Source organism: Peromyscus californicus, unplaced genomic scaffold, assembly GCF_007827085.1.
Source record: "Peromyscus californicus insignis strain IS unplaced genomic scaffold, ASM782708v3 Scaffold_13__1_contigs__length_99412109, whole genome shotgun sequence".
NCBI classification, from domain to species: domain Eukaryota; kingdom Metazoa; phylum Chordata; class Mammalia; order Rodentia; family Cricetidae; genus Peromyscus; species Peromyscus californicus.
The window spans coordinates 41,907,901-41,922,280 of NW_026294424.1; the positions used below are offsets into that span (position 1 = coordinate 41,907,901).

A 14,380-nucleotide genomic window follows, 5' to 3' on the forward strand; every position below is an offset into this window, starting at 1 on the left:
CGACGACCTGTACTTTCTCACTTTCCTGTGAGAAACGCCTATGTACTTTTTGACATTTTATGTTCAATTCCCTTCCAAGCTTCTTGTTCCTGCTTCGCTGATTCTATTTATTCACACTCAAAACTCTCACTGTCCACATTTCAATGTGGTGGGAATATTTTTTCAACACACTGGCACTCAATGTGTTGTATGTATGATTTTAATGTATGTGTTCCCTAGGTATTCCAGAAGTTCATTTAAAGGGTTCTTTATATGAAGGAGGTTTTTAAAATTGTACTAAAACCTTATCTTTTTTATTCTTTTTATTAAGTAAAGGTAGCAGTGTATTCATATTTGTAATAAATTAAGTTCTTCAGTATAGCTGAGAATAAAATACAGTAAACAAAATAAATATATAATGGTAAAATTGGACCTTTAAAAACCACCATGAATATATCAGGTTAAAAAAATTCTGAGAAGCTCTGAGAAACATATTATCAAAATGTTCTCTTCAGTCAGAGGAATTCTAGCCATAATTATCGGCACCTAATCATGGTACCTACAGTGTTGCCTGAGACTCTTGACTGGCCCATTGGTTCATGATATATGAGGTGTTATACTGAGAACAAAGTTAAGACAAGGTGTCAACGGCTACATCTGGCCTGAATTGAACCTGCCTTCTCAAATCTAATGTTAGCAGCCTCTTAACACCTTACTCTCTTTACAACCTAGGCCAGGGAGGGTGTACCTGGAAAGACAGACAAGACAACACAGCTGTAAAGACTTGACTACTGTCTCCACATCTCTCTTTGTGGGAAGAGTTATCTATACTATAACAGGCTGGAATCCCTTTAATGTAGACAGTTTAGTCTACTTAACTACAGCCCAGTTCCCTACTCCCCGAAGTTCTCCGCCACTTCACATTCAAGGGAAACATTGAGTCCAATTAAATTCATTGAATAGAGATTTGATAGACATACAGAGATAGTTTAATGGTCAGCCATGTAGGATGATCAAACATAAACAGAATCAGGCTTTGAAAATCTAAGCCCCAAAGGCCATAAAAATATATTGAACTCATCACATTCTCATTTGAAATGCTCCTTTTAAAACCAAGCATTCTCATTTGTAAGGTGACTTCAGTTATAAGGGAGAACGTAACCTAAAATAAAAGGACATAATCTAAAATCCGAGCAAGAATCTACTCAAGAGCCCTGTTGCCTTGATCCAGGGCTACTAAAATGAATCAGCATTTAAGATACACATGAAAAGCCTGTCTTCTGAGAGTATTGAGAGCCAGGGTGTAGAAATGCTGGTCCTAGTTCTTGCCAGCCAAGAGTTCCCCTTCTCTTACACAAGTTCTATTTTCTTTTCCTAAAAAAATTAGAAGGACGCTTAATTCCCATGCAGAACTGCAAATCCCATGACTTTAAATAAATATATACTCTTTAGCCATAGATATATAAATGTCAACTGCAGGCATTTGTTCTCTGAGGCATATCTGTCTGTCTGGAGCTGAACTGTCACTCTGATTTCTCTCAGGTCTTGTCCCTAACATCACTCAAAGGACAAACCACCCAACTGTGCAAAATAAGCCAAAAAAGTGACAGGCAGGCAGTACTCTTGGCCACTATGATATGTTCTCACAGGACACTTCCCATAAGTGTTCGACCTTAGGAGCCATGGGGCAAAAGACCAAGAAAAAGACTCAGGTACATTTATTTCATAAAAGAATGAAATATTTTATTTCATCTCTCACAAGGAGATAGGTAAAGTCTAATTATATTAAATAATGTTAGAACTGATAATGAAAGGAGTACATATTCTATTCTTTTGAATCTAAGTTGGATGATACATTTTTATTCTTTTGTTATCTGGTGGAGTCGATCAAATGGTTTCTTCAGCAGGCAATTTGAGGGGTTGTAGATATAGGTTAGTTGTAAAACATTTTCTTTCTTAGGATGCCTGTGGCCCTGGGCTCAGGATGTAGCACTTAAAAACATGCAATATGACATGAGGTGACCTCAAAGGAACTTTACTGCATGTTGGTCTGGGTTGAAATGCTTGCATGTGCGTTTATGGGAGCCAATTTCTAAAATCAGAAACACATTCCTTTGTGTTCACCAAGTCCCCTGCAACCCTCATTAGCATGACGTCTTCTGTGTCATACCTCCTGAGGTTCTGCAAACTCACCATTACCTACTACTTGGTCAAGGGGAACTGTTTGCTGCATTTGGAGACTGCAGGTCCCCAAATGTATCTTGTATAAAAGTTGGAACTTAATTCTGAGCTAGATTTGCCACCTGGGCCTTATGGGGCAGATCCTGGGTTGAACAAAATGTTCTGCTAATATCATAGTTCTTTTATAATTCCCACTTACTAAGTTGTCAGTTTTGGCAATAGTTTTTATTAGCATTTTTCTTTTTCCTTTTTTCCCATAACAGTCAGTAATAAAACTGTTCTACCCCCAATGCACACATATAAGTTGATCTTTACTTATATTTCAGATGGGAGAGTTTTGTTTTACTGAGAAGATACAAACATGTTTTCAAAGTGTATGTAGCTGGAGTGCAGACTGCCTTGATCTCTGTGTGATGCTATAAGCTGACTGATTTCTTTGCTTACAGTTTTCTGTATTGCCCAATTTTCCCACCATATACATTATTTATAACTTCCTCTGAAGGAGTTACCTTAGAAATCTTAAAAAAATTTAGTCATTCATCACTAAAAAAGGTTCCAAATTGTCAGGAATACTGCTAAGATGTTTCTGATATTTATTTTATTTTTGTATAGGTCTTCCCCTTTTGATGAGAGTGGAGGACTACGGTTGCCAACCCGAGGTGAAAGAATGGGCAGTTAAAAGCTGAAGATTTTTTTTTTCATTGCCCGTGATCAAGAACATTCTCTTGTCTTTCTTGGACTTCCAACTGATGGCAGGTTAATGACATTCATTCCTCAGAGAAGCATGTGCCCACCGTCTTAACAGCTGAGAGAGTTAGCTTGACTTCCAAGGATAACTGCCCTGAAGTAGCAAGCAATACAGAGTCTGCAAGCTGAGAGCGAGAAACAATTAGAGAGCACTTCATTAATGCTTAATGATGCAGAGCAGGCATAGAGCAGAGCTGATTGTGTGCTCTTTCTTAGCTAGTGATCCTCACACGATGCCAGTGCAGTGCTGTGAAAGCCTTTGCATGCTAGGTTGTGAATCTGAGATGGCAAAGGTGAGATTATCTGGGAAAAGCTAGTGTGACAGGTTGGACAGAAACCAGAAAATGGCTGCAGTGGATCTCATTGCCAGGCTTAGCTCAAGTCGGGGAAAGTGCTGTATTCTTTTCATATTTGGTTCCCTGAGCCTAATTCCTAATAGACATGGTTAAATCCCACTGAGGATTTCTGTTCCTAATAATGCATTAACCATCTCTGTTGGAAAGTTCTATTAAGCATCTCCCCCTGCTTTTTACTCTACCATACTGCAGTGAAAAAGGATTAAAAAATACTGCACAGGTGTGCATCGCAGCTGTTGAGGCTAAACTGTGCTCTACTATATTAATTCATGTCCCATTAGGGGAGTTACAGAATAGTTTAGTTCCCATAAAAAGGGAAAAAATTGTCTTCATCAAAGAAGAAAGGAGTTTCCTATCTACACTGCAACATTATTTTTGGCCAAAAGGGCTTTGCTAAACCCAGTTTCCCAGCCTAGTCATGCAACCACGAAAACAGAAAGGGGATTCTTTGGCTTAGTTTCAAATTACACATTTAAAATTAAATTTGTGTTTCTGTGTATACAAAGATAATATTCATACAAAGTATCTATACACAATCTAGTGTGCTGATACATACACACAAAGCTCCAAGAAGTCACATTTTAATTAAAGTTTAAGCAATCGAGACTACATAAACCAGACCTATGTCACCAGACTTTTTCATTGTATTTAGCTCCTGGGGCATGAACATAAATCAATGGTGACGTGTCTGTTTATAGTACACATTTATTTCAGAAAGTCAGTCATATATTGAGATGGCTTTGTTATAAAAACAGCTTCTATGTTTTTTTTTTGCTTCCTATGGCTTCATCTATAGTTGTGAATGTTAAATATTAATGTTGAAAACATGACACTAAATGCAAGACTAATAAATGAGGGTTCATGCATCTATCGTGTGATAAAATAGAAATAGCATTACACAAACAGGAATGAACAGAGGGAGGGGGAGGAGTGAGGGAAAAAAGAAGAGATTAGGGAAAGGTGGAGGTAGGGATGGAGGAAGGGACTGAAGAGTAGACCAATGACATAAACACACAGGCACTCCTCCCTCCCACCAATAAATAAACAAATTCTGTTTTATTTGCCCTTCAGTCGCTCCATGGTTATTTTAAACTTCAAGAGTCTCAATTTTCTAAAAGGCTGATGTACCTGATTTGCTCTAGAGTCTTCATAGAGTTTTAATAAAATAATTGCAAGAAATGTATTCTCATGTATAACAAATCATCATTCTGGTTTATATATGAAATGTCTTCTGGAAGCTAATGTACTAAACACTGTTCCCAGTTGGTAGTGGAGTTTGAGGATATTGTTGAATCATTGGGAGGTGGAGCTGGGTGGAGAAGGGGGGTTACTTTTAACTTATACTGAGTCCTTATATGGTCCCCTCTCTCTGTTTCTTGCACTCCTCTGTTGGGACCCCCTCTATTCTATAGTGTCCTTTCTCCCGTGATGTGCTGATATCTGACACTGTGAACTAAACAAATTCTCCCTCTCTTGTTCAGGTAGATGTTTGGTCAGATGGCTGAGGAAACTCACACAGCACGCCCGGCTATTTGACACTCTTATTACTCCGTCCTTCGATGTTTTCCTAACTTTATCCTCACTCCCCTATCATATCCCCTGCTTGTATCGCTTCTACAGAATGTGTGTAGCATCTACACATCCATGGTCTCTTTTGCTCTGTGTTCTTCATGTTCCTACTGAACTCTCTAACCCATTAGTTTGTATCTAGACATCCCAGGGCCTTTCTCTTCTCTGACCAGACTCCACAGACCAAATTCCCCAAACTCACGAAGCATTGTTGAGAACCCCAGATTTGCTCCAGAAGTTGACATCCAGGGCCCACGTATCATTTCGCTTTTCCTTTCAGGAAGGAGTCCACTTTTCACATTTCTTTGATCAGCCTATACTGTTCTGTCTTCTATTTCTCTTTTCTGCTCTCTTATCCACCAAACACCCCCAATATAATGCTCATTTTATAGAGTTGAATGTCTGTCACTGGTTCCTTTTTTTATTATATATGAGCATATGGAAAAGTTAAGCATGTCTCAATTTTAAGACTCAGAACAGAAAACAGAAAAAAAAATCTATTATAGAAACAAAAATTTATTTTTTTTAAAACAGGCTATCCGAAGATTTTTGTATAATGATTTAAGTTCATATTTATAAGTCTAGAAATCACAAGCATGTGGACTTCGTAATTCTAAATCATCCTACTTGATTCATGGACCACATTGCTCTCTACCTTGCAAACAGGAAGTTACAATCCTGATTCAGTGTGCCTGGAGCTGGTATAGCAGAGAGCAAACTGTCTCTCAAGTTGATTGCCAATTTGATGGGAGCTAAATTCACCTTTAAGACAAATCTCTGGGCATGTCTGAAGGAGTATCTAGATTAGGTTAACTGAAGTAGAAAAGTCCACCTCGGTTTAGGCAGCACCATTCTATGGACCAGGGTTCCAGATAGCTTCTAAAAGAGAAAGCCAGCTATCAGCACTGAACTCTCATTCTGCTTCTGGACTGTAGATGCCATAAGCTCCTGCCATCATTCCTTCTTTGCCATGATGGACCACACCCTCCTCTTCTGTTGTCAGTTGTTTTTGTAAAATGTCAGTACAGTGAGAAAAGGAACTGGGACACTCTCTGTGTCCTATGGGCTAAGATACAAATGACAGACACTACACTAATTGTTTCAATAAGCATGTACCAGCATTTGAGTGCTTTGATGATTGTGCAGAGCGTCTAGATATCGACTTTCCAAAAGCGGAGGAAAAACACACGTCAGTAACCGAGACAGTTTAACCTGTCACATGATTGAAATATGGCTGAGCACATGTAACTTCTCAGTGTATAGTGCAGATTAGGAAGGACTTGGAGAAGATGAAAACACTTTTGATTTGCCCCAGGGCAAGATGGGTTAGTGTGTGCTAAGTTGCAGGTAGGCAGGAAGGAAAGGTTCTGATGTGCTATTGCATACTAGTACAGACAAAGATAAGAATGCAATGTATATTTCAAAAAGTGCCAAATTAAAGTTTAATAAAATTTCACTATAAAAATTATAAGCATATGAGACATACATGCTTAACTTGACATACATTACATACTACATATATTACGTTTTACATATACATATTGAAATATCACTTGGTACCCCATCAATATGTGCACTTTTAGTGTTTATGTGAACCAGTTTCTACTTAGTTGAACAGACCTGGATGTTTTATCCTAAGTGAAATATCACCGACCTGGAGAGTCAAACACCATATGATTTTTGTTTAGTGTTCATCCTAGATTTTAAGTTTTATATGTGTGTAAATGTATTATATGTGTATGTGTGTGAATGCGAATGCGTGTACATATGTGTAACTGTCAGTGTATGTGTTAGTAATATATTCTGGTGGAGAAACTATGCAAGAATAGAAATTGATTTATTAACATCATTTTTTTCAGTAAACAGGGCTCCTCCATTTTAAGGCAACAGAATTTACTATTTTATTTTTGAGCAGGTTCTCGTTTCTAGGAAAATGTAATTATAAAGCTACATATATTAAACAGTTTTGTATTCTTTCTCATTTTAATCTTCACTCATTTGGATTAATTAAGTGTCATGATAAAGATGTAGCTATATTTACTTTCATTGAAGAATTAGAGATTTCTCTTGATCTCTCTGGTTTGCATTGCCATCCTTATTGCTATTTATTACTATCACTATTTTGTTTCTAGCATATCTGATTTATTCACTTGGCCATTTTGTAAACATTGTTCTGGAAGCAGCTAGTCTCACATAACAAAGACTGAAGTATACCTTAATATCTGGTAGAGCATGCTTTTGTAATGTTACATTATTTCAGATAGCTGTTTGGGACCCTTTTCACTTGCTTAAACGCATGAACCAGTTTGTTAAATTCATAAAGAATGAAAGATGTACTATACACTCACTTTCACACGAACTGTGGCATATTTGGTGACTCCGCACTAAGGGAGCTGTGGCCACTGTTCAAAAACAGAAGCAATTATTTTTTTCTTGAAGCTTTATGTAAGAATGGGAAGTCATTCAAGAACTCTTCTGTGAGATGCTACGGGTTCCCAACAATAGCAAGGCAAACTCTACGGAAAGGAGGCTGGCAAGGGCATACATGGACACACAAAAGCAGGTCAGTGGTGAAGGGAAGAACATTCAAGACGTATCACTAACCCCATCTTCACCTTTTCAGCCGTCTTAGATAAGATATAATAGAAGGGAATAATGCCATATGGACTCTGCAGAAACTTTCAGGTGGGCTGCACCTGGGTTCATAACTTGATAGTTCTGTCAGCTACATTGTTTTTAACCTCACGTTTCCTTCTATAAAGGAAAGTAGCAGGACCTAACTACATAAAAGTTATTCTGACAACTAATAATGAAGTGGGAACAACTTCTGGTATGGAGCCATTCCTTGGGAAATGATAGTTGCTATTTACACTGTTTTTATAATTTACACAGTAAATATTCAGCAAGGGAAACATTTGAAATGCATACATTTAAGTTATTTTTTTCCTTCCCTAAAATGTTCTCTAAATAAGTCTTACTTCAAAAGTCCGTGAACTGTATATGATTATATACTTTCAGCTCGGTTCCAATGCATTTTACTTAAAATAGCCCTTAAATCTGAGTTAAAATCAATAAAGTTTAAATGCCCTATTGATTTCAATATAGCAGAAATGGTGGATAGTCAGAACCTTGTAACTATCCATTACACAGATGGCCTGTTGATAGGACAGTACACTAGGATACTTGGTAAAGTAAAATGCTATTTGTTTCCTCTTTTTTTCCCCAACCTCCTCCCTCTTATCCTCCTTCTTTCTAGTGCTGAGAATTCAACCTAGGTCCTCATATTCATGCAAGCATTCTACCACTGCTACTTCCTCAGCCTTGTTTTTCCTTTTGAGACAGGTTCATGTTTGTATTGTTCAAGTTTGCCTTGAGTTTGTTCAGTAGCCTGGACATGCCATGGACTTACATTCCTCCTGCCTCAGCTTACAAAAAAGTAGGGGTTATAGGCTTGTACTACCAGACACCGTTTAAATGACTGGGAAATTATTGAAAATGCTCTGCAAATCTAGCACATCTGAACCTATTACTTCTTTTTTAATACTTTACCCCTGAGAATGCATTACTAATTCTTATTTTCATTCCCGTGAAACTTGGTTGAATCTGAATGGCTTGAACAAGTTCATTCAAAAGCTAATGGAAAAGAGAAGATTGGATGTTTGCTTTTGTGAGTTTGTGGCGTTCTGGGTACTGAATTTTGTCCCTATCACATACCCCTCATTGTATTAGTTACTTGTCTTATTGCTGTGACCCAGTATCTTTCAGGATGCAACTTAAGAAGTGAGGTATTGATTTAGGTTGATGACTCTAGGAGATATAGTCCAGCATGGCAAAGAAAATATGGTAGCAGAAGAAAGTTGTTGGTCACATTGCATTTGTAGTTGAGAAGGACAAAGCCTAAATACTTGCCCTTACCTCGCTTTCCCTTTTCATTTATTCTAGGAACCCAACTCAGAGCATGGTACCACCCATAGTTGAGGATGGTTTTTGTCCCTCAGTTAACTCAATTTAGATAATGTCACAAATCTTCCCAGAGTCTTTTCTCCTAGATGAGTCTCAGTTCTCTCAAGTTGATAACATTAGCCATCACATGTCCCCACATAAACATTCTTTTGTGTGACATTCTATTATAGCCATCAGGGTACTAAATTTCAATCAGTATAGCAAGTACAAATCCTGGAAAACAAAGGTCAGAAAAAGTTTTGACATTTCTCACTAAAATCAGAATCACTGAGCCTTAAGGGTGATTGGTTTTGAGCCTTGTGGAAAATGATATTTTCAATATTTCAGTGTTCTTTACAACTTTAATGCTGGCAAGGATTTCCAGAGGTCATTCAATGCAATCAATTATTTCTAACAAAAAACTACGTATACCTCAGTGTAGCAGGGATGAAGCTTTCTCTTAAAGTCACTATCAAGGTGTTTCTCTTATTTCTGGTTGTATCATACACAGTCAGTGATCTGCTCATGTAAGCACAGGGAACATTTCCTCAGCTGACTTTCTTCTGAATGTTGGGGCTCCTGCACTTAGATTCCTTGTCCAGTGCTCTTAGGCCAGGGGTATCACTACATGAAAGTTCCCACCTGCCCTGCTGACCACACCAAATGCTCCCTAAAGCATTTCCCACATATGTTGATAAGAAAAATGTGAATGTTACACTATCGACCAAGTGTCAGTAATATCATTAACACATGTGGGAGTCATCTTTAGTTCCCAGTTTCCTTCACATTGTTTGATAGGTAAGAGGCATTCAAAATCTGCATACTAAATCAAATAGCAGGAAAACACATGCTATTATTACCATAACCTGGCTATGGATAAAATAGCTGAGAAATTCTATCCATTACAGCTCTACTTTTTATGTATTAGAGTACACCGTGAGGAAGAAAATTCTCAGGCAGAATGCAGAAACCCTTTTGTGTGTGTGTGTGTGTGTGTGTGTGTGTGTGTGTGTGTGTGTGTGCACGCATGTGTGTGTCTGTAAGTAAAAGTCTCTGTTTCAGTTTCATTTCTGTTGCTATGATAAAATACATGTACAACAAGTAATTTTTGGAAAAAGGGTTTATTTTAGCTCACAATTCCAAGTGAGAAGTTCACCACTCTGAAAGAAGTTGAGGTAGGAACTCCAAATAGCTAATTATTTCACATAGCTAATTACATCAAATAGCTAGTTATGTCAAATACCTAGTTACATCAAATTCATTGTCAAGAATAGTGAGAAATGGTTACTTGAGTATAGACTTGCTTTCTTGCTTATAGTCAAATCAGTTTCTCCACTCCACCTCACTCACCACTCTACTGAGGGTATAGTGTTGCCCGTGCTGGGTATGATCTTTCTATGCCAAATATTTAAATTCCTCACAGGCATATTCTAAAGACCAATCCAATGTAGACTTTACCTTATTGACACTCTCTTTCCAGGTAATTCTAGGCTTTGTCAAGCTGACAATTAAAGCTAACCATTATATTATTTTTCTTGGCAGTGATTTTCATTGATCTGGTTCATAATTCTGTTCACTTGTACCTGTGACTATGTTTTCAATATATGCCAGATAATATACTAGAAAACAAGTATTCTATTTTATTTAAATTTTGACAACCTAATAAAATAGGCTTATAGAATCACTATCAATCACTTGTGATAACTTTATCACATTAAAATATTATCACTGTACCCTGAGGGCAGATAAGGAATACAAAACAGGAGTTAAGTTGAAGAAGGAAAATGTCATTTAATCATTCCATCATGAACCATTGACAAAGTCAAAGCAAGACAAAGTCAAAGCAAAATCCAAATTGTGTTATTTCCAAGAGAACATGAGTGATGCTCAAACAAGGCAGACCTTAGCCACCCTGACTACTTGTATATTGAATATAGAAAAGATTATTCATGACCTGAGAAATTTCAAAGACTGATATGAAACTTCCTTCACTTTTTGATAGTATCTGTATCAAGACTTTTACCACTTCCAGCACTCTGCTGAGAATTCGGTAACACAAGACTGACTCTTGGAGGAAGCTGATGCCCTTTATCCCCTTCTACGTTGCGTCCCCTGGGCTATACTTTTCCTTCCTTCTAAAGTATAATAAATAATCCAAACATTCTTTTGACTACACATATGTTCTGAAGGGCATTTTAGAGTGGGCTTCCAATACATGTTTCCAAATAGCAAAATACTCTCTAAAAGTTATAGTGGTTCAGTACTATGGTGTTCTGTTTCTGGCTTAGCTATGAATTAGATCTATATGCACCTTTCCATGAGATGCTCACGACTCACAGCATAACTTTTTGTGGTAAGTCTTTCTCTGTCTCTCACCAGCCTGCTCCCAAATAACCATACAGAGACTTATTAATTGTGAAAGCTTGGCTGATAGTTTAGGCTTGTTTCTAACTAGCTCTTATAACTTAAATTAACCCATTTCTATTAACTTGCTTTTTGCCTTGTGGCTTTATTACCTTTACTCTGTACTGTCCATGCTGCTTTCCTGCTTCCTTCATGTCTGGCTCACGACTCCTCCCTTTTTCTTTCCGGTGTCCTTTGTGCCTGGCCATTGGTGGTTCAGCTTTTTATTAAACCAATCAGAGTGACATCTTCACAGTGTACAAGATTTTTCCACAACTCGTGGAAAACTCTTTGCATCAATTTGGCCTGCTGTACAAAAGCAATATAGACAGAGAAACTTTCAGTCAACATTTCTCCTTAGACCTCCATTGGCTTGGAAATCTGAAATGAGGGTGTCAGAGTTAGTGTGTTCTGGTGAGGGCTTTCTTGCAGGTGGCAAATGGCTGACTTGTTTTTTCACATGGTGACAGGAGTACAGCCAATTCCCTGGCCACTTCTAATCCCACGCACCAAGACTCTATGCTCATGATCTACTTACATCCTAAACAGCCCAACTTACAATATGGTTACTTTGGAATTAAAGTTTCAACACATGAAATTTGAGAAAAACTGAATGTGCAGCCCATTGTAGCTCCCTCATCAATAAATTGATTAGGAAAAGAAAATGTGATTTTCTTTCTTTCAATTTTTTTTTTTTTTGCCATTTCAAAATGCTTTATTTTCACTTGGTCCCAAGACTTAGGAGGGGCTCCAGAGTAGTTACAAAGCTGCCTAGAGGTTCAGGTGAAGGTCCTGAGGTTGGCTGGTACAGAGCAGAGGAGGGAGCCTCTTGGAAAATGAGGCCTCCTAGTCATGCTTGAGAGCGAGCCTCTGGAAGAGGTACTTGCCCAGAGATGGCGAGGGCACACCAGTCTGTGCTGGCTGTGGCCTAGCCACCCTGCGGAGGTTGGTGGTTGCCCATCTTCTTGATGAACTTCACCTCCTCTTCCAGGAAGTAGTTTTTCAGGAAGTCACAGAGGTGAGGATCTGTGCGAGCAGAAGCCAGGGCACGAAGAGCCAAGAGGGCCTGGTTCAGGCTCTTCTCCAGGGCCAAGGCAGCTTCCATGGCCTCCTGGGATTTACCTCACTCATCTTGAGATGGCTTCTGCACATCCTGGAATAGTGCGAGGCCTCCAGGTTCGTTCTGCATCTTGAGCAGCTGCTAGGTGCCCTGGCGCTTCTCCTGGCACTTCTCCTTGGCCAATTCGCGGAAGAAGTGGCCTACATCCTCCAGAGCCATGTCATCACCCTCCATAGCCATGTCATCCCGATCAAAAATAGTAGTCAAAAGAGAGGTAGATGTAGGAGGCCCTTAGGTGCAAGTTGACCAAGCGGTTCACTGCAGCCTCCACTTCGGTGGAATAATTCTGACGAACCTGAGAGCTCATGGCTGATACGCAGTATGGAACTAACCGCCAAGAGATGGTACTGTCCGGTCCTAGGAGCCGAAGGCTGCAAGGAGATGGTCCCAGAGGCTGCGACTGGAGACACTGAGAGGCGACTGGAAGTTAAAAAAGGGAGTCCCCAGGTTTGCTCCGTCCAAACACTGTTGAAACAAGACACAGACAAGGGATCTCTGGGCGCTGCTCGAGAAAATGCGATTTTCATACTAAAACATCATTCTGTATAAGGACCACTAACTTATTTATCCTTGCTTTGTTCTAATTTTCTCTGTCTTACAGTGAAAGACCAGGTGAAGATCTTTAAAAAGGCTGAGCTAGTCCTCTTCCCTTCTACTTATTTTTCACCTCAGCTTTTATCATTAGCTAATGATAGTAATAGGATAGAATTGACAGTGATGTTTGATGATATTACTAAATGCCATTAGACCCTTCAGACTGGACTGAAACAGAAAGAGGAGCTTAGGCTGCACCTTAACTTGAGTCTGAGCTACGGTTCCTCAATTGGAAGTTGTGTGTGTGTGTGTGTGTGTGTGTGTGTGTGTGTGTGTGTGTGTGTGTGTGTGTATGTGTTTGAGTTGTGTTCATAGAGTTGATAATTAATTGGTCAGTAATGAAAGTATTATGTTATAAGTTGGGGATGTAAAATTCTGGGGTCAACAGTGGTGATCCTACAGCCAGAAGTTGGAACAACACTCCTCAGAGGAGAGATTCTTGTGTAGCAGCAGTGGTGAGCACTAAGTCTTTCTGTAAAGTGTGATCTTTGTTGATGGGTAAATTTGAGATCCATCACAAGCTTAAAAAAATAGGGCTTAACTGAGAGTTCTCTGGAGCCATTGCAGTTGAGATCTGGGAAGTGAGTAGAAGCCCATGTGTGAGAAAGACACCAAGGGAGCACATGGCATAGTGACTGCCGGGAAGCCAGGGAAATCTTTGAATGCAAGAGTAAAGAAGAAACTGGCAATGGTCTGGATATTCTGCCCCACACAACCCTACAGAGTCATATGTTAGATAGCATCACTTTGGAATTAAGGGTTCAACAAAGGACATTTTGTAAAACACAAACATTTATTCATTACAATCTTTGGTATAATTAATGAATTTTGGGAAAGAAAAATCACTATTCTATCATCTCCCAGAGGTCAAATGTTGAAATCTTTATCACAGTTAGGTACTAGGTGATAAAATGTTTGAGGGTGATTAGTCTTAGGAGGTAAGCCCAATTTAGGAAGTTTGGCCCTCTTATAAGGAATCTTATTTGCCCCTTCAATAGTGGAGAACACAAGAATGGACCATCTATCATCTCCCAGAGGTCAAATGTTGAAATCTTTATCACAGTTAGGTACTAGGTGATAAAATATTTGAGGGTGATTAGTCTTAGGAGGTAAGCCCAATTTAGGAAGTTTGGCCCTCTTATAAGGAATCCATTTGCCCCTTCAATAGTGGAGAACACAAGAATGGACCATCTATTTCTATAAAGTGAGTCCCATCAGACATAAAATAGACTCTGAACCTGAACTTTCTAGCCCTAAGAATGGCACTTTTGTTTAAAATCTGCCCAGGCTGTATATGGCAAGTGGTGTGGAAACAGCCTCATGTAAGAATCAGGGACACTATTACAGGATAAAGCTGATTATGTCATTGAGTTCTTGTTCAAATCTGGTGTTGCCAAATATTGTTTCACCTTCCCCTTTCTTGTCTCTGTCCCCCTCAATCTCCTCCCTTCCTCTCCTTTTTTTCTCTTCCTTTCATGCTCCCTGCCCC

At 38.9% G+C, this 14,380-nt stretch overlaps 1 pseudogene; it reads right to left on the reverse strand.

Moving 5' to 3' along the window:
• Positions 1 to 12,023: 12,023 nt before the first annotated feature.
• Positions 12,024 to 12,604, reverse strand: LOC128108873 (ferritin light chain 1-like; annotated as a pseudogene).
• Between the last annotated feature and the right edge of the window lie 1,776 nt (positions 12,605 to 14,380).